This window comes from Lynx rufus, unplaced genomic scaffold (assembly GCF_022079265.1).
Source record: "Lynx rufus isolate CCGP_SWC_20201006 ecotype Redwood Valley unplaced genomic scaffold, mLynRuf1.p SCAF_2, whole genome shotgun sequence".
Lineage (NCBI taxonomy): Eukaryota > Metazoa > Chordata > Mammalia > Carnivora > Felidae > Lynx > Lynx rufus.
In genome coordinates, this window is record NW_025814834.1 from 184968187 (window position 1) to 184994586 (window position 26400).

Sequence of the window (26400 nt, forward strand, 5' to 3'; positions counted from 1 at the left end):
TCCCCTCGGGTATCCATCAAGTTTCCTCTCTACAGTTAAGAGTCTGTTCTTGGTTTGCCTCCCTCTCTCTTTTTTATTTCCCTTTGTTCTTTGTTTTGTTTTTTAAATTCCACATATGAGTGAAATCACATGGTATTTGTCTTTCTCCTACTGACTTATTTTCGCTTAGCATAATACTCTCCTGTTCCATCCATGTTGTTGCAAATAGCAAGATTTCATTCTTTTTTGTGGCTGAGTAATATTCTGTTGCAAATATATACCACCTCTTCTTTATCCATTCATCAATCGATGGACACTTGGGCTGTTTCCATAGTTTGGCTATTGTAGGTATTGCTGCTATAAACACTGAAGTGCATGTATCCCTTTGAATTAGCATTTTTGTATTCTTTGGGGAAATTCTTTGCTGGATCATAGAGTAGTTCTGTTTTTAACTTTTTGAGGCATCTCCATACTGTTCTCCAGAATGGCTGGGCCAGTTTGCATTCCTACTAATAGTGCAGAAGGCTGCCCCTTTCTCTACATCCTCACCAACACCTGTTGCTTCTTGTGCTCTTGACTTTAGCCGTTCTGACAGGTGTGAGGTGATAGCCCATTGGGGTTTTGATTTGTATTTCCCTAATGATAAGTGACGTTGAGCATCTTTTCACATGTCTGTTGGCCATCTGCGTGTCTTCCTTAGAAAAACGTCTATTCATCTCTTCTGCTCATAATTTTAAAGAGTTTTAAAACTTGTGATAAAATTCATGAAAAGGGGGCAAAGAGAGCACCAAGGGGGCCTGGAGAAAGGTGTGACCAGCGGAAGCTGCAAGGAGGAAGTGGCATCTGCACTGAATATTGAAGAGCAGGCAAGTGTTATGTGAGAACCGGAAGAAATGTCAGATAGAAAGGAACTTAGGAAATTGCTAAATGTAAAAGGTTGGTTAGTTCAATTACGGATGCCTCCTCAGAACAAAGGAAGGAAGACCAGAATAATTTGGAGTGGCGCGGGGAGTGTCCACATGGAGATTTGTGTCGTTGGAGAGAGAATGATCAGGGCCAGGTCCTGGAGCCTGGGGTATGTGTACTCCAGGGGGCATGCAGCAGTGTGCCAGAGGTAGACTCAGCACCTAGTCCACCGCTGGGCACATAGAAAGTACTAGATAAATGTTTTTCAAATGAATGAATGTAAATAAAGGCGCTGCTAACAGACCCGAGCCTGAACAATGACTTGGAACCCCAAAGAGGACCGGGGCTGGCTCTGGTTCACCCTGCAGAGAAGCCAAGCACAGTCCTGGAGTGCTGAACTTGGACACATTCTATCACGCAACTCCAGCAGCCCTGGGGGCACCATATAACTTTATTGTAAGCTCGTGCAATAACACAGGCAAATGGAATAACAATGTAAAGTTGGCTTTAATTAAAATGAAGGGTGTTTGCCTCTCCCTCCTTTTCGTCCTAAGCCAGGGCAGCCTGCTGAGCTGTGCAGAGCAATCAGAGGAATGTTTCCAAAGCAGGAGGCAGCCCCCCCCAAGCCTCCCTTACAAGGTTCACCAACATTGGCGTGGCCCTTCCCCCTCCCGACTTCTACCACACTCCCTTCTTACATGATCCACATGGCGAAGGGCATGAGGAAGGAAGTCAGGAGTGCTGATTTCTTTCTGAGGGCAACAGGGAAGGAGAGCAAACTGTTGTCAGGCAGTGGGCGGGCCGGGGGGGTAGGGGGTGAGGGGGGCGGGGTTCCAGCTCTACAGACCTTGTCCACCTAGCCATTCTATAAATGCCTCCTGAACTACCATGTGCCAGACTTCGTGCTCGGGGCTGGAGCCACCCTCAGAGGACTGACAGAGGACTCGTCAGTGCAAAAGAGGTATCCACCCAGGGAAACATGGAGAAGCCATGAATCCAGGGGTTCATCCGTGTGTCCTGACATTTGGAAAATAAAGTTGATGCTAAGAATTTGCTAACCAGGGAGAAGGGCCGCATGCAAAAGGTCCAAGGAAGATGGCACACAGTGCTGGGTGCTCTACGCACCTCCTACCCCAGCTCCCAGTCTGCGGTGTGCCAGTAAATGCTTAACTGGTGAGTGAAGCTGCTTCTAGCAAGAGGGAAGCCTTGATTTGTAGCCTTTGCCAATTGCCATGGTGTAAATTCTCCCAAGATGGCATATTTCAAGTTACCAACGTGACGTTAACCCGCTCGTGGAATTCCTGAAAAAGTTAACAATCAGCCAGTGCAGACTGCACTACAGTGCTCCGGGCTGGCTGAGAGAAATCCTGGACACTAACATCTCCGTCCAGGATTTTCAATCAACAAAAGTTTACACAGCATCTTCTCTGTGCTTGACTTTGTGCCAAGAGAGCTCAAATCCATTAATATAAATACCATAATAACTATAGCTAGCATCTATTCAGAATATACTAAAGGCCAGGTTCTCTTCTAAGGGTCTTTCACAAATCAGTGCATTTAATCCCCAGAACAACCTTATGAGATAGATATTGCTATTATCCCCCATTTTGTAGATCAGAAAAGTGGGGTTCACAGAAAATAAATTTCTTGCCTGAGCTAGTAAGAAGCAATAGCATATAGCTGTCATCACTGAATGCTCTCTCTACATTTTCATTGCTTCTGCATCATGACTCCAGCATTCACCAGGTTAAGGTCAGAAATGCCTCATCTTCAGACCCCTTTGCGGCTCAGATTCAGACACGTGACCCAGGTGCCATCAATCAGACACACCTATGTGAAACCTGGGTTCAGAAGGAGGCCACCAGGTGGAAGGATTGATCTTGTGGCCAGGGCAGTGGCAGAGGCATCCAGTTCTTTGGGGACAGCAGTGACAGAGCCTCTGTCATCCATCTCTGAATGCTGTAGGGACTGAGTGATGGGGCAGTGGTGTTTTCACTAAAAATTCCCCTATAGTTTAGTCAGGCTTCATTTCTGGGCCCTCTAGAAATTCTGTGAGCTGGCCAAGATCTTGTAATACATTTCTTCTCTGCTTAATCCGGCTATAATGGACGCTGTTGTTTGCAATTAGGAACCCCAATACAATGGTTGGTTGGATCCAGGGTTCAAAACTGGCTCCAGAACTCAAGCTTTTACCCACAGTGCCATAGAGCTTCATTTTCTCCTCTCCTCAACTCTGTAAATGAAGCTCTACTCCCATTTCACAGATGAAAAAACTAAGTCTAAAAGAGATCAGACCACAAAGGATACAAAAATACTGATTCGAAGGGGCACATGTACCCCAATGTTTATAGCATTTTGGCCAAGTTATGGAAGGAGCCCAAATGTCCATCGATGGATGAATGGATAAAGAAGATGTATATATATATATACAATGGAATATTACTCAGTGATCAAAAAGAATGAAATCTACGGGGCGCCTGGGTGGCGCAGTCGGTTAAGCGTCCGACTTCAGCCAGGTCACGATCTCGCGGTCCGTGAGTTCGAGCCCCGCGTCAGGCTCTGGGCTGATGGCTCAGAGCCTGGAGCCTGTTTCCGATTCTGTGCCTCCCTCTCTCTCTGCCCCTCGCCCGTTCATGCTCTGTCTCTCTCTGTCCCAAAAATAAATAAACGTTGAAAAAAAAAATTAAAAAAAAAAAAAAAAAAAAGAATGAAATCTTGCCATTTGCAGCAATATGGATGGACCAGAGTATATTAGGCTAAACAAAATAAGTCAGTCAGAGAAAGACAAATATATGATTTCACTCATTTGTGGAATTTAAGAAACAAATGGATGAACATAGGGGAAGGGAAGCAAAAATAAGATAAAAACAGGGAAAGAACAAACCATAAGAGACTCTTAAATACAGAGAACAAACTGAGGGCTGCTGGCAGGGTGCTGGGTGAGGGGAAGGGCTAAATGGATGATGGGCACCTGTTGGGATGAGCACTGGGTATTACATGTAAGTGATGAATCACTAAATTCTATTCCTGAAATCATTATTGCACTCTATGTTAACTAACTTGAATTTAAACAAAAAGAAAAAAGAAAAAGAAATAAAAGAGATCAGATCAGCTGCCTCGGAGTACATATTAAACTGAGCCACTAACAGTCAATAGCTTTGGGCCTACAAAGGGCCATTTCGTGGGTTCAACCTAACAGAAATAGGTTTTTAGTCTAGAACTGTCTGACTCCAAAACTCTTGCTGTTTCCACCGTCTCTTTCTCACAATCAAACTCGCTTGCGGGGTCTGCCGCATGAGGAGCTGTACTCAGATGCTCCGGACAGAGGTGGTAGGGATGAGGGGCTCGCCTCCCAGGGAGCCAGAGAAACGGAGGCAGCAGAGGCCACCCGCAGCCTGACTCGGCGCACCTTCCCCTGCACACGCTTGCACCCGGCCCGAGCCTATCCCCTCTGGGGAGGGCACTGGGGACAGGACGTGGTTCCTGCCTGCACAGAGCTCAGGTCAAGAGTTCCGGCGCGGACAGCCCTGGAGGAGAAACAGCACAGGGAGAACCAGCGACCCTCATCTTGTTGGTGCACGGAAGGAGGGCCCACCGGAGGCGAGGCCAGAGAGCGGAGACCGTGGGCCACGGAAGAGCAGTGGCGGGCGTCAGGCTGCAGGTCCAGCAAGAGCAGAGGCAGAGGCTGGACTGAACGGGGTCTGTGAAGGGCAACAGGAAGGCAGCTTAGGCTGAGCGTGCGGTGTGTGAAGGGGAATGATAAGGAACCCAGTGCAAAGAAAATGCCATTGGCTCATTCTCTGGCATCTACTGGGCCCCCACAGCATGCCAGGCGGCGTGCCGGCGATCCAGCTGGCAACACAGACCCAGGCCCTGCCTCACGGGCCTCAGCACCCTGCAGGGAAGCCAGGTACTCAACAGGTAAGGAGCCAGGTAATTGGCTAATTCCAGTCTACCCAGAGGTCATCAACGTGGAGTCCAGGGAGCCCGGGGAACATCTGACACAGTGATGAGACCTGAAAAGAAGACAAGAGAGGCTTCCTGACGGCATGACGTTTCCGCTGACACCTGCACAGTGACAAGCCGGGCAGTGGCAGAGTATTGAGCACAGAGAAAGCCGCGCGTGGCAGGGTCCTGAGTGGGAAGGAGTGTGTCATTTAAGGAACCAAAAGCGAGCCAGTGGGGTTGGTGTGAGCTGAGCCAGAGCCCGAGGACAAGTCAGGAGGGGCCACCGGGAGCCACGCTGCACGTGGCCTGTTAGGTCACGGTAAGGAGTTTGCATTTTATCCAAAGAACCGTGGAAAGTGACGTAATCAGCCCTGTGCATTCCTAATGATCTGGGGGAGAAGGGACTGGAGAGAATGAGCACAGAGAGCAGGCAGGAAACCTTTGGAGGAATTCAGTCGAGCAGGCATGTGGCCTGGACGGGGCGACGGCAGGGGAGATGGAGGGGTTTGGAGCCTCCTGTAGGTTTCCGAGGTGAAACTGACTGCGTCAAGCAGTGTAGCACCAGTCACTGGACCTCCTTTCGTCCGTCCTCCAGTCCATACGATGCGGCTGTAACAGGACCTTACTTTGTGGAAAGTACGTAAGTGAGCCGGATACATTACACAGTGTATGAAACGGTGACTTAGCTACGACTGACAAGGGCAGCTCTGCGGGGAGGGTGGGAGTCCCATCTTGACAGCATTCGGCTGCAGAGGTTTAAGGACATCCTTTGGAGACATCGGGTGGGCGGCAGGACCTCAGGAGAGCAGTCTGGAGGAAGGTGGGGAATGACTGGTGTGCAGATGGTATCCAGAGCCGTGGAAGAGGAGGACGTGCCTGGGGAGACTGCAGAGTCCTATGCTCCAGCACCTGGCTGAGCCCCAGGGCCTCGCTCAGCTCTGCATGCCAGGCGTGGGCACTGGGGCTACCCCCAGATCTCAGGAAGAATACTGGCCATGCAAGTGGCTTTGGCAGTGCCCCTGGAGGCACCAAGCAATTCCTCCTGACTCTGACCCCGGCGGTCTCAGCTGGTGGCCTTTCCCTGATTCACAGGGGAGCCAGGCCTGAGTCAGCTCCTCCAGGCCCTGAACCTGTCTGAGCCTTGAGACCCATGGCTTAGGCTGCTAAGCCTTAGCTCGTGCTGACAAATCCCTTCTAATGGGGAGATCAACCTTTCAATACGACTGCTGCTGCTCAACAGACACGTCCCAGGGCAGCAGGAGAGTGGGCATCCCAGCACCGTGGCCTCTCAATAGCCTCCGGGCTTGTGACCACCCACTCCAGAAGCTGCAGAGGTTCCAGAGCCCTGGTTTAGCAGAGCCACACGCCGAGCGCTATGGGGAGAGCAGGTGCACAAAGAATCTTGTCCCTGCAGGCCTGAGGACAGACTCACAGCAAAAGGAGCTCTAGAGCCCTTGAGCAAGGAGACACTCACCTCAGGGCCTTTGCACTTCCCTCTGCCAGGATCGTTCTTCTTCTAGATATCTGTAAGTCTTGTTCCATTGCTGCCTTCCAGTCTTCATTCAAAAGTCACCTTCTCAGGGAAGCAGTCCCTAACTACTCCAACTTAAAATTGTAAACACAACCCCTTGGCACCCCTGCCCCCATCCTCCTTCCCAGCTTTATTTTTGTTCACAGGATCATCATCTGCCATATTATATTTTATGTCAGATTTGTAATTGCCTGTCTCCCCCGTTAAAGAGAAAGTTCACAAGGGCAGAGATTCTGTCTCTTGTTAACTGATGAGCACCCCCCCTCTCCGACCAAAGCCTAGAACAGAGCCTGGCCCACAGTGGACAGTCAATAAATATTTGTTTATTGATTGACTAATTGGTTGATTAAAAGGTTGCCTCTTAGGCAGGTTCATTTCACTCAGAATCAGAGTCCAGAGTTGAAGTTCTAATTCTCCCTTATGTCCTGTGTCAAATACTCTGTCAAAAAGCCTCAGTCTTCACATTTATAAAGTGGGGGTATGAGAGCTGCTCGTTCCCAAAGGCAAAGGAAGTTTTGATAAACCTCTTTAATATATTAAATTATTATTGGGGCGCCTGGGTGGCTCAGTTGGTTGGGTGTCCGACTTAGGCTCAGGTCATGATCTCGCGGTCCATGAGTTCAAGCCCCGCGTCAGGCTCTGTGCTGACAGCTCAGAGCCTGGAGCCTGTTTCAGATTCTGTGTCTCCCTCTCTCTCTGACCTTCCCCCATTCATGCTCTGTCTCTCTCTGTCTCAAAAATGAATAAACGTTAAAAAAAATTTTAATAAAAAAATAAATTATTATTATATTATGAGTTAATTAATGTTACTGAATATGTAAAGGGGGAGCAGAGAGAGAGAGAAGGAAGTAGGAGACCAATTTGGGGAGGGCTTGCCGGGAGTTCCTGGAGGGCCAACTGATTCATCTCTCCGGCCCCAGCGGCCAACACATCCCTTCCTGGGCCCGAGCCCACGCGCCGAACACAGTATGCTCAAGCAGGTTTGAGTCATCTTCCTGGAGGGAAGGGAGTCCCCAAAGGGAGGACCCCGTCTCCCAAAAGGAGGACTTCCTAGGGAGCCGGGAGAACCCAGATGTCATACCCAGAAGGCCCAGGCACCTGGGAAAGGAGGAGAGCTTCGGGTGAGTGGCCGGCATTCCAAATCCAGGACACGATTGCCAGCTTCCTGCACCAAGGCGGCAGTGGGGCTGAGCAGGAGCTCCTGTTCCAGATCTGTCCACTCCCCCTCACCAGGCCTGGCAGACACCCACTGATACTTAAGACCCGGATCCAACCTCACCTCTTTTGGGAAGCCTTCCCCAACAACTCCTCCCCACCTCACCGCACCCTGCGTAGGTAGAACCGACCACTCCCTCATTTGCACCCACCGTGTCCTATACAGTCATTCATTCCTTGCCCCCCAAACATTTATGGAATGTCCACTCTACACTAGGAAGGACATCCACTGCCCAAGGACTGGGGCTACACCAGCGAAGGAGACAGATAAAGGCAATGGCCTACCCTCACAGCGTTTCTAAATGCTACCACAATGTTCTACAGCCTTGTGGTTTCATGTCTGCTCTCCCGCTGCACTGTGAGCTCATCAAGGCCAGAAGCCTTGCCTGATACTTCTCTAATAGCCCAGGGCTTGTATATAACTGGTAGTGAATATTGAGAAGCTCCCACACTGAGCCCCCCTGAAAACCCCTAAACTCCCTGGCTACCCACACTCTCCCCTGAGACCCTCCGGACCTGCCTCCATCCACCACCAAAGCATTAATGCCCAGTGCCAGAGCTGGTGATGTGATCTGATGTGGCAGTGCTTGTGTGTGTTGCTAAGTGGGTTTTTTATTATTATTTAAAAAAATTTTTTTAATGTTTATTTTTGAGAGACAGAGAGAGACAGAGTGCAAGCAGGGGAGGGCAGAGAGAGAGGGAGACCCAGAATCTGAAGCAGGCTCCAGGCTCTGAGCTGTCAGCACAGAGCCCCACGCGGGGCTGGAACTGACAAACCGAGAGACCATGACCTGAGCCAAAGTCGGATGCTTAACTGACTGAGCCACCCAGGTGCCCCAACATTGCTAAGTGTTTTTAAGGTCGCTCACTCCCACAGCTAGAACCACGGCTAGCACAAAGTAAGAAAGTACGTTGAAGGAAGAGGGGTACCTGAGTGGCACAGTCCGTTAAGCATCTGACTCTTGATCTTGGCTCAGGTCATGATCTCGCAGTTTGAGTTCAAGCCCCACATCGGGTTCTGCACTGATGATGTGGAGCCTGCTTGTGCTCTCTCTCTCTCTCTCTCTCTCTCAAAATAAATAAATCAACTTTAAAAATTTTTTTAGAAAAGAAAGTATGTTGAAGGAAGAAAGAAAAACAGGAAGGGAGAAGAAAGGAATACATTCAGGCTCTGACATCATTTATCCACGCATATTTTGGGCCACTCGTTCTCACTACTCAGGTGTGGCCGCAGAACTACAGCATCAGCATCCCCTGGCATCTTGCTAGAAATGCAGAACCCCAGGCCACCCCCAGACCTACTGAATCAGGCTGTGCCGGGTAACAAGATCCCCAGGCAATCTGCATGCGCGGTAAGGATTGAGAAACACGGTTCTAAGCCTCGAGGAAGATGATGCGGCCCTATTGTCGTCCCGGGGGAGTTAGGTGTCACATGGGATGGCTAATGGAACATGTTTTGACTGTCGGAACGTGCCGGGAAAACGAGAAGCACTGCTGGGATTATTCTTATGATTAATAATAGTCCTTGAAGAAAAGCCACTTTATAGTTCTGTCCTAAAACCTCCTTCAATTCTGTTCAAATGTGCTATTAAGAGTTAGGTTCTAGTCCACTTAGTTTAGTAAACCCCAAGCCTTTTAAACCGAATGGAGCCAGGACAGGAACACAGGCCCCGCTTATGACGGTTGCCATGGGCATGATTGAATGCAAATTTATTTCCCGCAGCAGGCTGCCAACTGATTGATCCCGGGGAAGGAGGAGATGTTGGGAACCCAGTTCCTCAGAGAAAGGAAAAACTAAGTAGAGGCAGAGGGTGGAAAAAGACAACCACGGGGTTTCACGCTGGTTTGTGGGGTTGTACTGCATGCCTATAATCTTCTGCCTTTCAGCCTCTGCCAAACCATGTGGAAGGAAAAGAAGGGCCCCGAAGAGAAGGGAGCAGACTCCGGTGGAGAATTCCCTCTGCCACAGGCTGGGGCCGTGGGCTGTGCAGAGCCCGTCCCCCCGCTGGAGCAGCCGCGGTCCCTGCTGCCAGGGGCTGCCGGGGCTTCTGATGCGACCCAGGCCTGAAGCCGGGTCCTGCCAAGAGCCCCGGCAGCTTCTGGTCCCAAGATAAAGGCAAAGAGTGAGTTAGGAAGATGCATCTGGGATGAACCTTTGGGCAAGGGGCTAGAGAAAGTAAGAGCTGTAATGAAATTGGGTAGGAAGTGACACACGGTCAGGAAAGGTGAGAAAAGCAATAAAGAGCAGGCATGAGGCACCAGGGCTCCCCCTGTCCCTTCGGCGTGCTCAGCCCAGGCCAACACGCTCTCCAACGAGAGACGGCAAATGAATGAATACCCCAAAGCTGGGGCAAGTTTCCAGCTGGGTCTCCAGCCTGTGGCTCAACCGACAAACTCTGAACCTAGCTTTACAGTCTCCTCTGCTTCCCCCTCTTGTCTCCAGCTATAAATGTCCCGGCCCTCTGGCCCACTCACCCGGCCCCCTGGGACCTCTCACACCTTCACAACCACAGCACAGACTCTCTCGGTCGGTCCTTGGTCAAGCATTCCCCAGCACTTTCCCAGGACGGGGCACCGTGCCAGGCCCCAGAGACATGGAGGTGAGTTAGATCTGGATGCCACCCACACGGCCCCCCACAGTCTGCGAGGGAGGCCGAAAGCCAAAGGGCCAAGAAGTTTAGGAGGGATACTCAACCTCATTGGTAAAATCAAAACCAAGATGCCATTTTGCACCCATCAGACTGTAAACGTAAAAGTTGAATAATACCAAATGCTGGCAAAGACTTAGGGAAACCTGAACCCTTGTGCGCTCCAGAGGTACAGTCAGGCAGGACTAAGGGAAATGAAAGCCAGATAAGGGCCCTCCGGGCAGCGCTCCTCCTGGGTGTCACGCCCTGTCCATGAGGGGAGAGGTATGAGAGTGTTCATTAGGGCACTCCTGAAGAGCAAGGTGTCACCGGAGAGTGGGCAAGAAAAACGTGGCGTAGGCATGCAGCACACACACTTAGTGGCAATGAACCAGACTCCAGAGGGACATACAATGATATGGATAGACCTTAAAGACATGTGTTAAGTGGAAAAAAATAAGAAACAGAAGGTGCTCTAAAGCAAAATACCATTTATATAAATTAAAAACATACACAAAGAAAACAACACTATATATTTTTTCAAAGAAACGTTCGTTTCCAAGGTCATACACCAAACACATGAGGGTGGGGACATATAGGGAAGGCGGAAATGGGAGGAAGAACTGGCCACGAAGGGGTAAGAAAAGCACCGATGCAGCAGCAGTAGAGCCGGGACTTGCGGGAAAGACCAGAACGAGGGTCTGCCACGTGGAGAAGGGCTGTTAACTAAACTTGCTGCCCCTACTTGAGACTGAAAAAGGAAAAAGAGACGGGTGCCTGGGGGCTCAGTCAGTTGAGCATCCAACTCTTGATTTCAGCTCAGGTCACGATCCCAGGGTTGTGGGATCAAGCCCTGTGTCGGACTGAGCGTGGAGCCTGCTTGAGATTCTCCCCCTCTGCCCCTCTCCCACACTCGCGTTCTCTCTCTCTCTCTCTCTCTCTCTCTCTCTCTCTCTCAAAAAATGTTTTAATGGAAAAAGAAAAAAGGAATCAGAGTCTAGGTACAGAGACCCAGAGGGAAAGAGGCCTATGGGAGGAGACATAGGAGAGCCCACGGGCCAGGGGAGGGAGCACGGAGAGACCAGCTGCCAGCCAGAGGGGAACTTCTGTCCCCTGGGTATCCCCGAGGGGGCTTGAAACTACAGAGAGACCTTCTCAGATCTGGGGCTTAGATTCTCTCAGAGGAACACAGATTTGTGGAATGTCATGAGCAGAAGACCACATGTCTGTCCTCCCTTCCTCTCACTCAATCATCTCCAAGGATGGGAGGCCCCCAGTGCTTTCTTGTCCACAGAGCCCTTCCACACTCATAACCCGCTAAGCCTCACCGCACTCACAGGAGACACAAGGCAAATGCTAAGATTCCCCCCTCACAGATGAGTCCACTGAGGTTTAAGAAAGCTTAAGAGAATCTTTCCTCAATGTGTAGAATCGCAGCCTTCGTTTCCAGAGGCTAGAAGATCCAGAAAACAAACAAACAAAAAAGTCCTGTCAAATTGAGCTGAATTGAAGCACATTGAGTTACATATGCTGATTAGGGTTAAATCCATTTGCATCATGCTCAGTTGAATCCATTCGTTCAAAAAATAGTTTTTAAGTGCTTCCTATGTGTCAGCGTGTGTCAGAAGCAGGGAAAGTGGCCATGTGCAAGACAGTCTCAAAGTTAACAGATTAACTTTGCTGAGAGACCAACTTTAAACAAGTCTCTTGGATCTCACACTAATTCTAGCCACACGGGCTTTCCTGTCCCATGAATACTACCTACCTCATTTCGGCCTCAGGTCCTTTGCATTCGCTATATCCTGTTCCGAGAAATACCTGCCGCAGATAACCAAAGCTCTTGGTCCTTTGTTCAGGTGTCTGCTCACACATCATCTCCTAGAAAGGGTTTCTGTGACCACCACATTTCTCAATGGCCACCAGCACCCTGCCATATTTGTCATTACTACATTTATGTATTTGGAATACATGGGTGACTAAAACATACAAAATCTCTGCCTTCATAGAGCTCGTGGTCTAAGGAAAGCTGCTGAAGGGTTGAGATTAAATCAAATCTAGAAAATTTTACTTGAGCCTAATGGAGTCAATGTGGGTTGATTTGAGTTGAACTGACTTGTTTTGGACTGGGTTGGGGTAACCTGGGCAGTGCAGGGCTGGTCTGGGCCCAGTTAACTTGGACTGGGCTTAAAACTGAGCCAAGCCAAGCTAAGGTTAACTGAGTTATGTTAGGTTGAATTAGGTTGGGTTGCATTGATTTAAATCAGGTTGAGCTGAGGGGGGGTGGGGTTAGTTGAGTCAAGTTGAAAGTGCAATTTGTGCTGAAAAAACTGTTTTCGTGCTAAACTGAGTCAAGATAATAATTGAAGAGATGTGAGATAGATTGAGCTAAGAGTGAAGGGTTTTTTCTGTTTTTCGAAGTTTACTTATTTATTTTGAGAGAGAGAGAGAGAGAGAGAGAGTGTGTGTGTGTGTGTGTGTGTGTGTGTGTGTGCATGTGCAATCAGGAGAGGGTCAGGGACAGAGGGAGAGAGAGAATCCCAAGCAGACCCTGCACTGCCAGTGCAGGGGCCAACATGGGGCTCGAAACCATGAACTGTGACATCATGACCTGAGCTGAAATCAAGAATCGGTCGCTTAACCAACTGAGTCACCCAGGCACCCCAAGAGTTAAGTCTGGAGGTTGGGATGGATTGTCCAGAGTAACGTTAGATTAAACAGGGCTCCACTGAGTTGGATAGGAGGGAGTTTGTGCTGAGTGAGCTGTGTCAAGTTGGGTCATATTGAGTCAAGTTGCCTTGAGGAAAGCTGGCTGGAGTTCAGGTTAGAGAAGGTATGAACAGCTGGATCAGTGCTGAGCTAGGCTGCCCAGACCTTCAAGGTCCTGAAATAAGGCCACTGCCATCAGACCCAGACTCAGGTGGCTTGGGGGAAGGGCCACTCCTTCTCTTCACGATGTGCTCCGGAACTGGCCGCAGCCCGTGGAGGGCTGCCTTCCCACCAGGCTGGGAGAGGCCAAGTCCTCCAGCTCCTCAACCTCAAACCGTTCTGACCACTATTTCAGACGAGTCCCTTGGAGGTCCCCAAACCCAGATCTGTAGACCGTCCCCTACCCTGATCCTCTTTCCAGACACTGGCAGATAGTAACAGGCTGCGTGTGCACAGATTCCTCTCCGCTCGCCAGCCTCTCCACCCACTCCTGACTGGTGTCCGCTTCCCCAGGCTCAGGGAGACTCGGCTGCAGAGTGCACTCAGCCTCCTTGACCATGCGCAGCACGCAGTGGGGATCCCAGCAGCAGCCCCCACTCCCTCGAATGCTAGCAAGGGTCTGCTAGAGCAGTTTGCCCTCAGTGACGGCCCCGGGGCACCACCAGCAGCTCCTTGGAACGAGCCAACCCAAGACAACATCCTGCTCCCCTCCCAGCTGAGCCCTGAGCGAAATCATAGCCACGTCTGCCCAGGGGGGGACTTCAAGGTCCAGAGGGCCTCTTCTCGCCCCTCCTCCTGCCATCCACATGCTAGCTCCACAGCCTGAGCAGGGCTGAGGGCTGGGCTCTCCCCCCCTGCAGCCTCCTGGCTGTGACCACCACCACCCAGTCTTGTCACCACCTCCCGGCCTTTGCTGGGGTTCCTCCCATCAACTCTCAGAACTGGGTGGGATTTCCCTAGGACTCTGTGGAGGCCGTGACTTCATGGAGCACAAACACACATGCACATTTGGGTCACCTGCCCTGAGAATGAGTCAGTTTAACGCAAATAACAAAACAAGCAAACAAATAAACAAAAATCTCTAGGCCTTTCTCCTCCCAATAGGCATTGATAGGAAGTAGAGAGAAAGAGGCAGAAGGAGAGGAGAAAAAATAAGAAATAAGAAAATCCCAACTATCATGTCACTATGGGAGCGAGGAAATGGAAGGGAGAGCCCAAGATACAAGAAATGTTTTGGTGAGGCTGGCAGGGAAGACGGAACCCCCCTTTCCCTGCTTCTTCCCTAGCCCTTCCACTCTTTGGGGCCACAGAAAACAGTGGAAAGGAAGGTGAGCTCTGAGCATCCCATCTACTCTGAGAGCGGTTTCCTATGAATCGAGTAAGATGGAGAGGGTTAGCGTCAAGCACTCTCAGGTGGCAAAACTGAAACAGTCCTTGTAGATCATTTGTGCTCTTTCTGCCCCAGGACCTTTATACACACTGTTTTCCCTACCTGGAGCTCTCTCCTGCCTTTAACAACACACCCCTGCCTTCCCTTTGCACAATCAACTCCCACAGATCCTCCAGGCCCCACATAGATGTCACTTCCTCAGAAATGGCTTCCTTGACTCTCCCCAACCACCACTGGTCACTGTTAGAGCACTCTGTACCTCTCCTGTGTGGTGTTCATCACAGTTCTTGTTACAGGTGACCCTTGAACAATGCAGAGGCTAGGGGTGCTCACAGCCCCTCCCCCCACCTGTAGTCAAAAATCTCAATATAACTTTCGACTCCCTCAGAATTTAACTGATAGCCTACCATTGACCAGAAGCCTTACCAATAACATAAACAGTTGATGAACACCTATTTTGTGTGTTATATGCATTATGTACTGTATTCTTATAATAAAGTAAGCTAGAGAAAATGTTATTAACAAAATCATAAGATAAAATACATTTACAGTACGATACTATATTTATGGGCAAAAACCCACATGTAAGTGGACCCGTGCAGTTCACACCCATACTTCAAGGGCCACCTGTACTTATCTGTGTATCTCTCCCATTAGAATGTAAGTTCCGTAAGGGCTGGGACCTTGTCTCTATTGTTCATCACTGTTCCCAGCACCCAGTACCTAGGAGGTGCTCAACTAATACTGATGAATGAATAAATGAATTCAATACACATACATACACATACAGATGAGGAGAATATTCTGGGAGCCAGGAAGTGATACCCTGGTTCACACAGAGTTGGTGGTTGAGCCAGGACTAGAACTCAGACTCCCCAACTGCTGAGCTATGGGCCCAATTCCTCTCCCACATCTGGACAAGCTGGTGTGGTCTCCAAGCACAGGGTGGGGTAAGGTCCAAGGCAGAGGCTGATGGGAATTACGGCTCCCTGCCTCCCTGCTTCTTCCCTCGGCACTGACAGTCTCTCCTGCCAAAGTCACTGCCAAGGGCTGGGCCTGGAAATTCCCCCAGCCCTAATCTACTGCAGCTACCATCAAAGCCCCACTTGATTACCCACCACAGAATGACAGGCTTGGAGGGGAAAGCAAGGAGCCTTCTATGTATCAGAAACAACTGTTCTGACAATTAGTTCCTCAACCTGCTGGGTAGGGGAACTCAGCATCCCAGCCCAAGGAACCCCTCGCTGCTCTTCTCACTCTGCTTATTGGAGGCACCCACTTATTATGTGCCAGGCCTGCAAGGACACTTTTTATTTCATCTCCACAAGGAACGTCCAGAGATAGATACTATTAGTATACCCATTTTACAGATTAGGAAACCAAGGCTTAAAGGTTAAGTAACTTGCCCAGGACCACACAGCCAGAAAGAAACAGGGCAGAGACTGGAGACCGGATCTACATGATTCCAAAGCCAGTGTGTTTATACCACCTTCAATCCCTCCTCCCTTGGGCCTGGCACCAGGCTCAACACACAGTAAATCTCATGGATGTTTGTGGGGCTCAGTTTCCTTGGATCAGCGGGGCCCCAAAGGCTCCATGAAAGCCTCCAGGGGGCATTCTGGGGCAGAGAGGGAACCTGGGTGGCTGGAGTTTCAAAACTCAAGTCCAAGAACATAGTTGTGCATGTACACAGACATGCACACACACATGCACACACATGCACACACGTGTGCACATACATATAAGAACAGGGCCGGTCTCCATTGCTTTTCCATGTGTCTGAACAGAAGATTCTGCTGTGAAAACCTATCTGAGGAGCAAACCATCACCTCCTGAGCCTCTCCAAGGAAAGAGTCCCCGGTTCCCTCACCTTCCTAGTAGGTGGGCAGGGTGGCCTCCCCGCTCCTCTCATGCCATTCTTTGGTGCCAGAGCAGAACTTCTTGCTGACCTGGTAGGTGGGGCTGGGGCTGGGTGGAGAAGCACTGGCAGGATTTGGTGAGGTCAAGGGCAGAGCATGGGGCAGCAGTGTGGGTGGGATGATCCAGAGAAAAAGGGAGAGAGAGAGAGAGAAGAGAAAGGCTAGAGGCAGGGATGAGAGTACCTGTGCCAAAAATGGTGAACCTGATCCTAATCATGAGGAAACACTCAGACAAATCCAAAGCAGGCAACATGTCGTTAAATAATTGATCTGGACTCGGGGCGCCTGGGTGGCGTAGTCGGTTAAGCGTCCGACTTCAGCCAGGTCACGATCTCGCGGTCCGTGGGTTCGAGCCCCGCGTCAGGCTCTGGGCTGATGGCTCAGAGCCTGGAGCCTGTTTCCGATTCTGTGTCTCCCTCTCTCTCTGCCCCTCCCCCGTTCATGCTCTGTCTCTCTCTGTCCCAAAAATAAATAAACGTTGAAAAAAAATTTTTTTTTAAAAAAATAAAATAAAATAAAATAAAATAAATAAAAAAAAATTGATCTGGACTCAAAAAATGTCAGTGTCATGAAAGATGACAAGAAAGAAGGCTGGGAAACTTTTCTAGATTAGAGGAGGCTGAGGAGACATGACAACTAAAATAAAATGTTCTAGAGGACATCATTTAGAAAACTGGGGAAATGTGAATGTGGTGTAAGTAGTAGATAATAGCATAGTATCAAGGTTAAAATTTCAGGGCAATAATTATATTGTGGTCATGTAGGAGAATGTCCTTTTTTAAGAGTTACATATTGAAGTCCGAGGGGTGAGGGCTGTTATTTACTCACAAACGGTGAGGGAGGGAGAGAAGGGAGGAGGGAGGGAAGGAGAGAGGATACCTTGATAGGTGAATCTACAGGAAGGGTATAGGTAGGTCTGTTGATGATTCTTACAACTTCTCTGTTCTTCACAATTTTTCAGAATGAAATAGGGGTAAGAGTTTGGCTAGACTGAGAAAACAGAAGTCATCCCAAAAGCAGTGATGGATGTGACTCCAGGGTTGGTGGGGAGATAATGGGGCCAGCCTTCACTGAGGGAGTATGGGTGGGGCGGAGTATAGAGTATGGAGTGTGGGGCGGTGGGTTTCCTGAGCCAGATGACATAGGGCTTTGAGATCCAGAAAGGGGGTTAGCCACGATCCGAGAGCTCTGAGGAAAGGAGAGGAGGGAGATGAGGTCTAAGGGCGACTCACAGGGCAGCAAGATGGGGGCAGTGCTTCTGGGAGACACAGAGCAAGACAGGGACAGAGATACAGACAGACAGAGAGACCGAGAGGGGCTGGAAGAAGGGAGGAACCGAAGAGGAAAAGAGGCCTGGCCGAATGCCACGGGATGGGATGGACTAAGCAGGGCTCGCCAGCTCGCGCACAGGTGAGTCCAGGTGGAGAGGCCAGGAGGGCAGGGAGTGGCGAAGGCTCATGGGCTTGGACACCAGCTCATCCCCACCGCTGCCATGTCGTGACCCACGAAGGCACTCCAGGTAAGACGCAGCATGGTGAGGCAGAGAGAGGGACTTTGGGTGGCAGTGCAGCCAGGACTGACCCTACACCACTTGGTGCCTCAGTTTCTTCATCTGTGAAAGAGGGACAGTAGCTGTGCCCACCTTATGGATGGTTGCTGTGAGCATCAGTGAGTAAGTGGACGTGGCTATTACCCTACCAACCCCACTAACTCGCGCCTGCAGAGCGGGGATGCCCATGGTCCCTCGGGGCCTTTGCTGTGCTCCTGCGTTGTTCTGGGCTCCAGGGATGCAGCTACAAGTAAAGCAGAGAGATGGATGACAAACAAGACACATGGTGGAAATCGACAACGTGCTGGATGGGCTAGATGGCAGGGAGTGCTACGGAGGAGGCAAAGCCAGCGCGGGGAGATGGGGGCCATGGAGGGCTGTCCAGGAAAGGGCTCACTGAAAAGGTAATCTTTGAGCAGAAACAACAAAGAGGTATGGGAGGGGGTCTGCCAGACCCTGGAGCAACTGTTCCAGGCAGAAGGAACAGTAGGTACTAGGTTTCTCGGGCTGAGGCACAACCAGGAACCCAGTGTGTCCAGAGCAGAGTGAGGAGGACGGGAGGGCAGGGCAGGAGGGTGCGGGACAGAGGACTTTTAAGCCCCTGGAAGAATCTTACTTTTACTCTGAGTGACTGGGAGGCTACTGGAGGGCTGGGGCACAGGAATGATCTGACAACCATTCTCATGGATCATTCTGGCTCCACTGTTGAGGCCAGACTGAGGGAACGGGAGCAGGAGCAGAGAGACCAGTTAGGAGGTTAATTTAAGAGTCGGGAGCAAGACGATGGTGTGTTGGACCCGGCTGGCAGCAGTGGAGGCTGAGAAGTGAGTGGATTGTGAAGACATTTTTGAAGGCAGAGTCCACAGGGTTTCTGACAGGAGATCATATAACCACCCTGCCCGGTTCTCATGAAGTCTGGAGAAAGGCGGGTGGAGGGTCTCAGGGTTTCTGCCATGCTGCCACAGGCCGGACCCACTGGAGCAGATGTGGCAGACGTTCAGTAAATGGGACTGGTGGGACGGATGGAAGGCACCTGACCAGTAACAGCATTCTACTAAAAGCCTCTCTGTGCGGCCAAGCAAGAAAGGGGTGTCCCTGGGGCCTGTGAGCCCCTCCCCACCACTCCCTGCCCGGACAGGACCTCAGAGGCCACAGGTTACGGAGAGGGAGCTCACACCCCGGCAAAGATTGATGCCTTTTAAACAGACCCAGAGTGAGAAGGACAGAGAAAGTCAATATTTGTCCGAGCAAGCCAAACAGGCAGGCTCGCCCAGGAATGTGAGGGAGGGAGGCCCAGCACCCGGAGAACATTATTTCAACAGACAGATATTTGGAAACCGTCGCTGTCCTGGATGTGGGGGGAGGGGCGGTTCATCCAGCCCTCCATTCCGCCCAGGGACGGATGGGACCCAGCCAGGCAAGCGAGGGGGCAGAAGGCCAGGGGGCAGGGGAGGGTGGGAGGGTGAGGCAGACTCACAGTGCCAGCAGAGGAGCTGGCCCACCACTTCTCTTGCCTGGAAATAAAGGTTCAGAGAGGGGAGGGGATGTGAGCCAGTACATCCAGGTAACCCCCACCCCAGTGGGTCTTCTGCCGACGCCTCAGCCTGGGGTCTCCGTGCTCCAGACCCTGCTGACCTGTCCCCTCTCACCCCCTTCTTGGTCCAGCCAATCAGAGCAGCATATGGCCCCAAAACACACCGGCGCCACGCTTATTTTCACCACCATGCTTTGGCACACACCATTCCTCTACCTGACACCCCTTTTCACTCCGATGCATTCTTCAAAACCTGGTACGAAGTCACCTCCACCAGACAACTTCTTGTTTTGAGACTGAGAGCCTGAGGCCTGACACCGGGGAGTGCTGGATTCGCCGGTCACTGGCTGAGTGATCTAGGTAAATCCCTTAACCTTCTTCAACCCTAGTTTTCTCATCTGTGACACGGTCTGATGGGCTGAATAACGCACTCCCCATGAAGACGTCCGTGTCCACATCCTAATCCCTGGAACCCGTGAATATGTCACTCTTACGTGGTAAAAGGGACTTTGTGGGTGTGATTAACTGAAGGATTTTTGAGGTGGGGAGATTATCCTGGATTATCTGGGCGGGCCCAATGCGGTCACAAGGATCCCCAGAAGGGGTGGGGGGTGGCTCAGAGTAGATGTGGCGGCAGAAGCGGAGACTGGGGTGAGGCAAGCGCCAGGAGCAGAGAAACGCAGGCAGCCTCGAGAAGCTAAAAAGGCAGGGGAATGGATTCCTCCCTCGTGGCCTCCATTAAGGACCAGCGCTGCCAATGCCTTGACCTCAGTCCAGCGAAACTGGTTTTGGACTCCAGAACTGTAAGACGATAACTTTGTGTTGTTTTAAGCCACTAAATTTGTGGATTACCAAACAAACCTATTTGTTGTGACAGCAGCAACAGGAAAGGAATTCAGATGAGTGCGACGCTCATGTCTACCCGCAGGGCTCTTGTAAGGGCCAAATAAATAGCATCCACGTAGAGATCCCTTTGCATGGCATCTGAGACAGAGAAAGGGCTCGGGAGTATCAGGTATCTGGGTCAGCGCTGCCACAGCCCCAGACCGCTTCACAGTCCCTGACACCTAGCTCTTTACTTTCCTGTTTACATCTCTGCCTGCCCCTCCAGACTGTGAGCGGTTCGAGGACAGGCTCCCAGCAGCAATCAGTCTTGGTATCATCTCCAACCCCAGCCCCAGAGCAGGTGCTCAGCAGGTGGCGAATGAATGAATGTCAGCACTTGTCCGTCCACAAGGTGACTTTAACCATACGGTAGAATCCTAGACAGAATAAAGCAAAATTCTAGAAGCCAGGGGACCAACCCTCAGAACCCAAATGCCAGAAGAGATCTCTGGAAATGGTTGGCTTGTTCCTACAGGGCAGACAGCTAGTTGTCGGCTCACCCAGCAGGTCCTGTCTCCACTATAAATTTCCAGGTGGCCTCTCCTCGATGACAGTGTGAGAGGCAGTGCCCAGAGACGGTTTACTACCTCAGGACGCAGTTTGCCACATCTGGCTTCTGCCTCCATGGCCACCACCTAATGGCCTTTACTGTGTGCCAGACATAGGACAAAGCTTTATAGCATTATTTCATTTCATGCTCAAGTGTCTATTATTATTGCTATTTACCAAGGAAGAAATTGAAATTTTGGCAAGCTACACAATTTGCCCTTGGTCACGCACCTCACAGGTGGTTGGGCCAAGATTCCAACCCGTCTCTTGGCCTCAAGAGCCCATTCTTGCAACCACCACCCTTCACTGCCTATCAAACTTCCATGTTCTCAGATTGCACTGTCTCTTCTGTAGAAGCTCACAGGACCTCGGGACAGACAGCTTGGTGTACTTGTCTGTGCCCCCGTCTAGATTCATTCAGCAAATAGTCTTTGTTAAACCTCCTCCGGGTCAGGACTTGCTCTGCACACCGGGCACAGAGAGGCAACACAGCCCGGGGGACAACAAATCCTGAACCATCACAACAGGTGGTAAGTGCTGGGATCGTGGGACGCAGGAGGCCAGGAGGACCCAGGTGCGGACATCAAACCTGATGAGCATCAGAAATAAAGCTTCTTTGGCAACAGCCACACACATGGTCGGGGGTGGGGTACACCCTTGGTAAGGGGGAATTTCAAACCAAGAAAACCAAATATGCAAAGGCCCAGAGGTAAGAGTATGGTACATTCAGGAAAACACAGGTCATTTGGGCTACCAAAGGGTAGTGGATCAGGAATGACAAAGCTGGAGCATGAGGAAGGACCAGATGTAGGACAGCATGGAGAGTGCTCTTGACCCGGAGGGCAATGGCACAATATCGAAAGAGCTTCAGCAAGGGAAGGACTTAAGAAATTGTATTACCGTCCTAGAATAATAATAGTATAATAACAACAACATCTATCACTTACCCAGCACTTGTTATGTCTTTGCCACTCTTCTAAGCTCCCTACGTGGATCAATTTACTTAATCCTCACTACACCATCATTACTAACATATAGCATCCCCCACTTTACAGATGAGGAACCTGCAGCACAGAGAGGTTGAGTGACTTGCCCAAGATCACACAACAAGTAACTGGCAGAAATTGGATTTGAATCCAGGCAGTCTGGCTCTAGAGCCCAGGCACTCCTACGCTGAACCCTTCAGAAGGTGACACCAGGACCCAGTACAGGGCAAAGCAAAAAGGAGGTGTTTCAGAATCCTGTCGAGGCTGACTGGCAAGCAGGCCTGGCTCAGAAAGTGGAATCCTGCTGTCCACACTGCTCCGGGCCCAAGACAGCCAGTTAACTACACGCATCCCAACCTCCCTTGGCCCCACTCTGCCCCGCACCCCCACACACAGCATGGCAAGTTCTCAGGGCAGTACCTTATCATCTTCCCAGATTTTTCTCGGCTTCTCCCAGCTCTGCTTTTCAGGAAGGCCTTTCCGCTCTGCTGCAGATCCTATCTCCCCAAGTGTTTTCTATTAGCAAAGAGATTAGCACTCATCTATTTGCATAAGCACAGAGGCCCCCCAGAGCCCAGTGAGCCTAGCCTCTGCTTGCTGGAGAGGGTCTCCCTCTGCAGAGCCTGCCTGGTGCCTTATCTCAAGGTGGTTTGACTTCATCTTTAAAGGGAGGGTAATGGGGGTGCCTGGGTGACTCAGTTGGTCAAGGTTGAGCATCTGACTCTTGATTTTCACTCAGGTCATAATCCCAGGGTCATGGAATTGAGTCCTGTGTCTGGCTCCACGCTGAGCATGGAGACTGCCTGGGATTCTTTCTCTCTTCCTCTGCCACTCTCCCCCACTCGCACTCTCAAAAAAAAAAAAAAAAAAAAAAGATTTTTTTTTTTAATGTGTATTTATTTTTGAGAGAAAGAGTGCAAGTGGGGGAGGGGCAGCGAGAGAGGGAGACACAGAATCCGAAGCAGGCTCCACTCTCTGAGCTGTCAGCACAGAGCTCGATGAGGGGCTCAAACCCATGAACGTGAAATCATGACCTGAGCCTAAGTCAGACGCTTAACCAACTGAGCCACCCAGGCCCCTAAAAAATAATTTTTTTTCAATAAAGTGAGGGTAATGAGGTCACATACTTCACAACCTGCCCTCACACATGATGGACAGGTAACAATATATATGAACAGTGCGCAACTGACACACTACTAGACATAGTGGGTATGACTATTACTGGCTTTATTATCACTGCCAACCAAACAGTCAAGGCAGTTAAAGAAAAATAGGTTGAGTGAAGATTCTATCCTGTCGTGGCCATTCTGAATGGCAAGAAGGAACAAAACCACATTAATCATCTGGAGGCTATGCCAGACAGATGGTAAGCCAGGAGCTTCCACACATCCTCTCATCTAATTCCCACAACTTCTCTAGGAGATGAGATTTGTCCCCATTTTACAGATGGGAAAACTGAGGTACAGAGATGTGAGGTCACTTAACCAAGGTCACATGCCTTGTCAGTAGCTTTGAACCCAGGTCTGCCTGGCTGCGTAAGCCCGGACCTGCTCTGCTGGACGATGCTGGCCCCGGATCCAGGCCTCCTCTGAAAGCAGTGAAAGCAGTGAATGCTTGTGGAGCCGCTGCTCACCCCAGGCCTAAGACTCACTCATAAGACCGACCAGTAAGAAGTATTGCATAGAATAATACAAATGAGAATGAGCATTTATTCGACTCTTACTAGGTGCCAGAGTTCTCGTGAATTCAATCCTCACAGCGACCCTATGAGGCGGGTCATCCCGATTTCACTGATGAGGAAACTGAGACACAGCGAGGTGGCATGACTTTGCCCAAGATCATTTACATGACATTTAATGTCATTTACATGACATTAATAAGTGGCAGAACCAGGGTCTGAACCTGGGTAGCCTAGCTCCAGATCTTCTGCCCTTAACCTTAACCTCTACACACAAGACCTCACCATAGTCCACCTGTCACCCTTAGAAGGAACTAGGGTCCTGACTGAGTTGCAGGAAAGCAGATCCATGGTGCTGTGACCCTCCCTGCACCCAGCAGGCGTGCGTCCCCAGCTTTCATCCGTCTTGGAGTAGTAAAAGTGAGGAGATTCAGCACTGTGAGGAGGGCTCTGGGCCTCTCGGCCTCTCCCTTTCCCCACAGATCCTGGGTGTCTGGGCCCAACTCCTCTTTTCCAGGGATAATCTAGGACCCAGCAGGCTCGGGAAATGCCCAGCCCTCCCTCCATCCAATGCACAGACCTCACAACCATTCACTCTCAGCCTCAGTGTCCCTCCCAGACTTGGGGGTCTCCGGAACCCCAACACACCAGCTCCAACGCCAGTGGCCTTTGTAGACGACAAAGGCTTTCTACGACTCTGCTTCCAGGGGGCAGAATAACCAGCAGTATGAACAACAGACAGAGGTTATCTACACAAGCAGCCCAGTGTAGAAATAGGAGGAAAAGAAAGTATCCAACAGGTGTGAACACAACTGCGGGGAAGTCGCCTGCTAAGTTCTGAGCCCACGGGCCGAGTCTGTATCTCCTCATTTACCTATTTGTTCCTCGGATGGATGCCCACTGCACAAAGAAGCCAATGAACTATAACTCAACCTAAGATCAGAATTCTGGCATCTGGCTTCCTACGCCACCTTAAAGAGAGCCTTCTGTCCCTGGGCCCCTGTAAATTGAGGGGTTGGCCTCTGCACCTTCCTAGAACGGAATGATACACACGTCAAGGGCTCTGGTGCAGCATGACTGTGCTCTTATCACCCCCAGCTTCTTAGAGAAACACTCACTAGTGGCCAGACATGATTACAGAAGGTGGTTCCTCCCCCATCTCTCTGGTTCCAGTTTGCCCACATCTTGTCCTTTCTGGTAAGAAAGACAGAGGCCTCACTCTGAGCCAGGCTGAGAAAAGACTCACAGGACATCATGGATCTGCCAGGGGGTGGACCTATTGGCTGGAAACCCCAGCCCCTGAGCCAAAGCAATTGTCCCCTTAATGAAAGACATGCCCTGGATTATGGAGGGAGCCAGTAGGGACTGACTCATTTACACTCGGACCATGAGCCAGGCTGTGCCAAGTCTGCTCTCCAGCTCAGGGGACGAGGTGGACCTTGTTATGGAAATGACTTGAGCTTTTCCCCCCTCAGGAAAAACAATCATTTTTTTTTCTTTTTCTTTTTTTCTTTTCTTGTGTGTGTGTGTGTGTGTGTGTAAGACACAAAACAGGATTCTGCTATATACTCTTAGCCAAGAAGTTCAAGTCTCATTCTGTTTCCTTCCCTGGATTTCCCTCCTCTCTGGGACTATGGGCTATAGGGACAATGGGACATAAACGGACAGGATTCCTCAGGTAAGAATGCACCTCCCATAACTAGAAGCCCCTGAGATGTTCCAGAAGACGGTGGGTCAAGATGGATAGAAATCCACCCCACTCCCAAGGCACACTGCCTCAGATACCCCGCAATGCTTCAGCTCCAAGGTGTCCTGCCCCCTTCTGAATCTTCATCTCTAGTCTAGAGAGGCCCAGATAAGAGGCTTCCAACTCCAGCCTCCAGGGGCCCCCTCTGGATATCCCGAAACACCTCAAGCTCAGCGCATTAGCACTGAACATATCATGTGCCCCCTCAGGGTTCCCTGCTGTCCTGCCAATCACTCCGGCCGGAAACCCGGCTTTCTCCCAGCTCCCTCCTCTCCCTTACACCGCACACCCAGTGGGTCCCCAAGTCCTGTTGATTCAAATTCCAGGGCGCTCACAGATCCATCCATTCCCTCCCCCCACACACATAGTGCCGCCCCAGCCCAGACAATTTGGCCACAGCGCTGCAGTGGCTCCTAAACGCCCTCCCTCACATCCGCCCTTGCTCTCTAGTGCACCCTTCACACCGTGCAAGGGGGCTGGGCTAAAACCCAAGTCTAAGCAGGTCTCCCCCTGACTCGTGTGCCAGTGCCTCCCCCACAGCCTTGAAAAATGAGAGAAGACCAGTTCCATGGCCATCTCTGCACCTCCTGATGACGCCATCACACTTCATGCCCTAGGAGGCCATCCTGATGCCCAGTGTGGGGCAGAATCCTCCCCACCACCTGCTCCAGCAGAGCCCAGGGTAGCTTGTATCCCGGCACATTGTCTGACCCTTTTCTGATAGTGCATCTTACCCTGGGTCTCTTCAGCGTCTCCCCAGTGCTCAGTACAAAAAGCAAGCTGAGCTAAACATTTTCAGAGCAAAATAAGGAAAATCTGAAGTGAGTTCAGTGAGTTCATAGGTTGAGACAAGAAATGCCCCATGAGTTCTATGTGTCAGGCTTTAATCGGTCACTTACTAGAATTGCAATGGAGTCAAGATTTATAAAGTGATACCTAGAATCTAGCAAATGCCAGACTCAGTATTCAATAAGACCTTGAATGAATGAATGAATGAATGAATGAATGAATGAATGAATGATAAGCGGAATACTAGAAGTAAACTCCAGCTGCCCTCACCCCAGTGAACCACTCCATCCAGGAGTGACCAATTTTTAATCTCTTAATTAAAAAGTCATGACTAGAAACTCCACTTTCCCTCCATTCTTCTTTACTATAATATATTCTCTTAACCTTAAAAACAGACTTTCTGTGTGACCAGAATCACTCCTGCTCTCTTAGCACCATCCTGTTCTTTCTAGGGACAGGGAC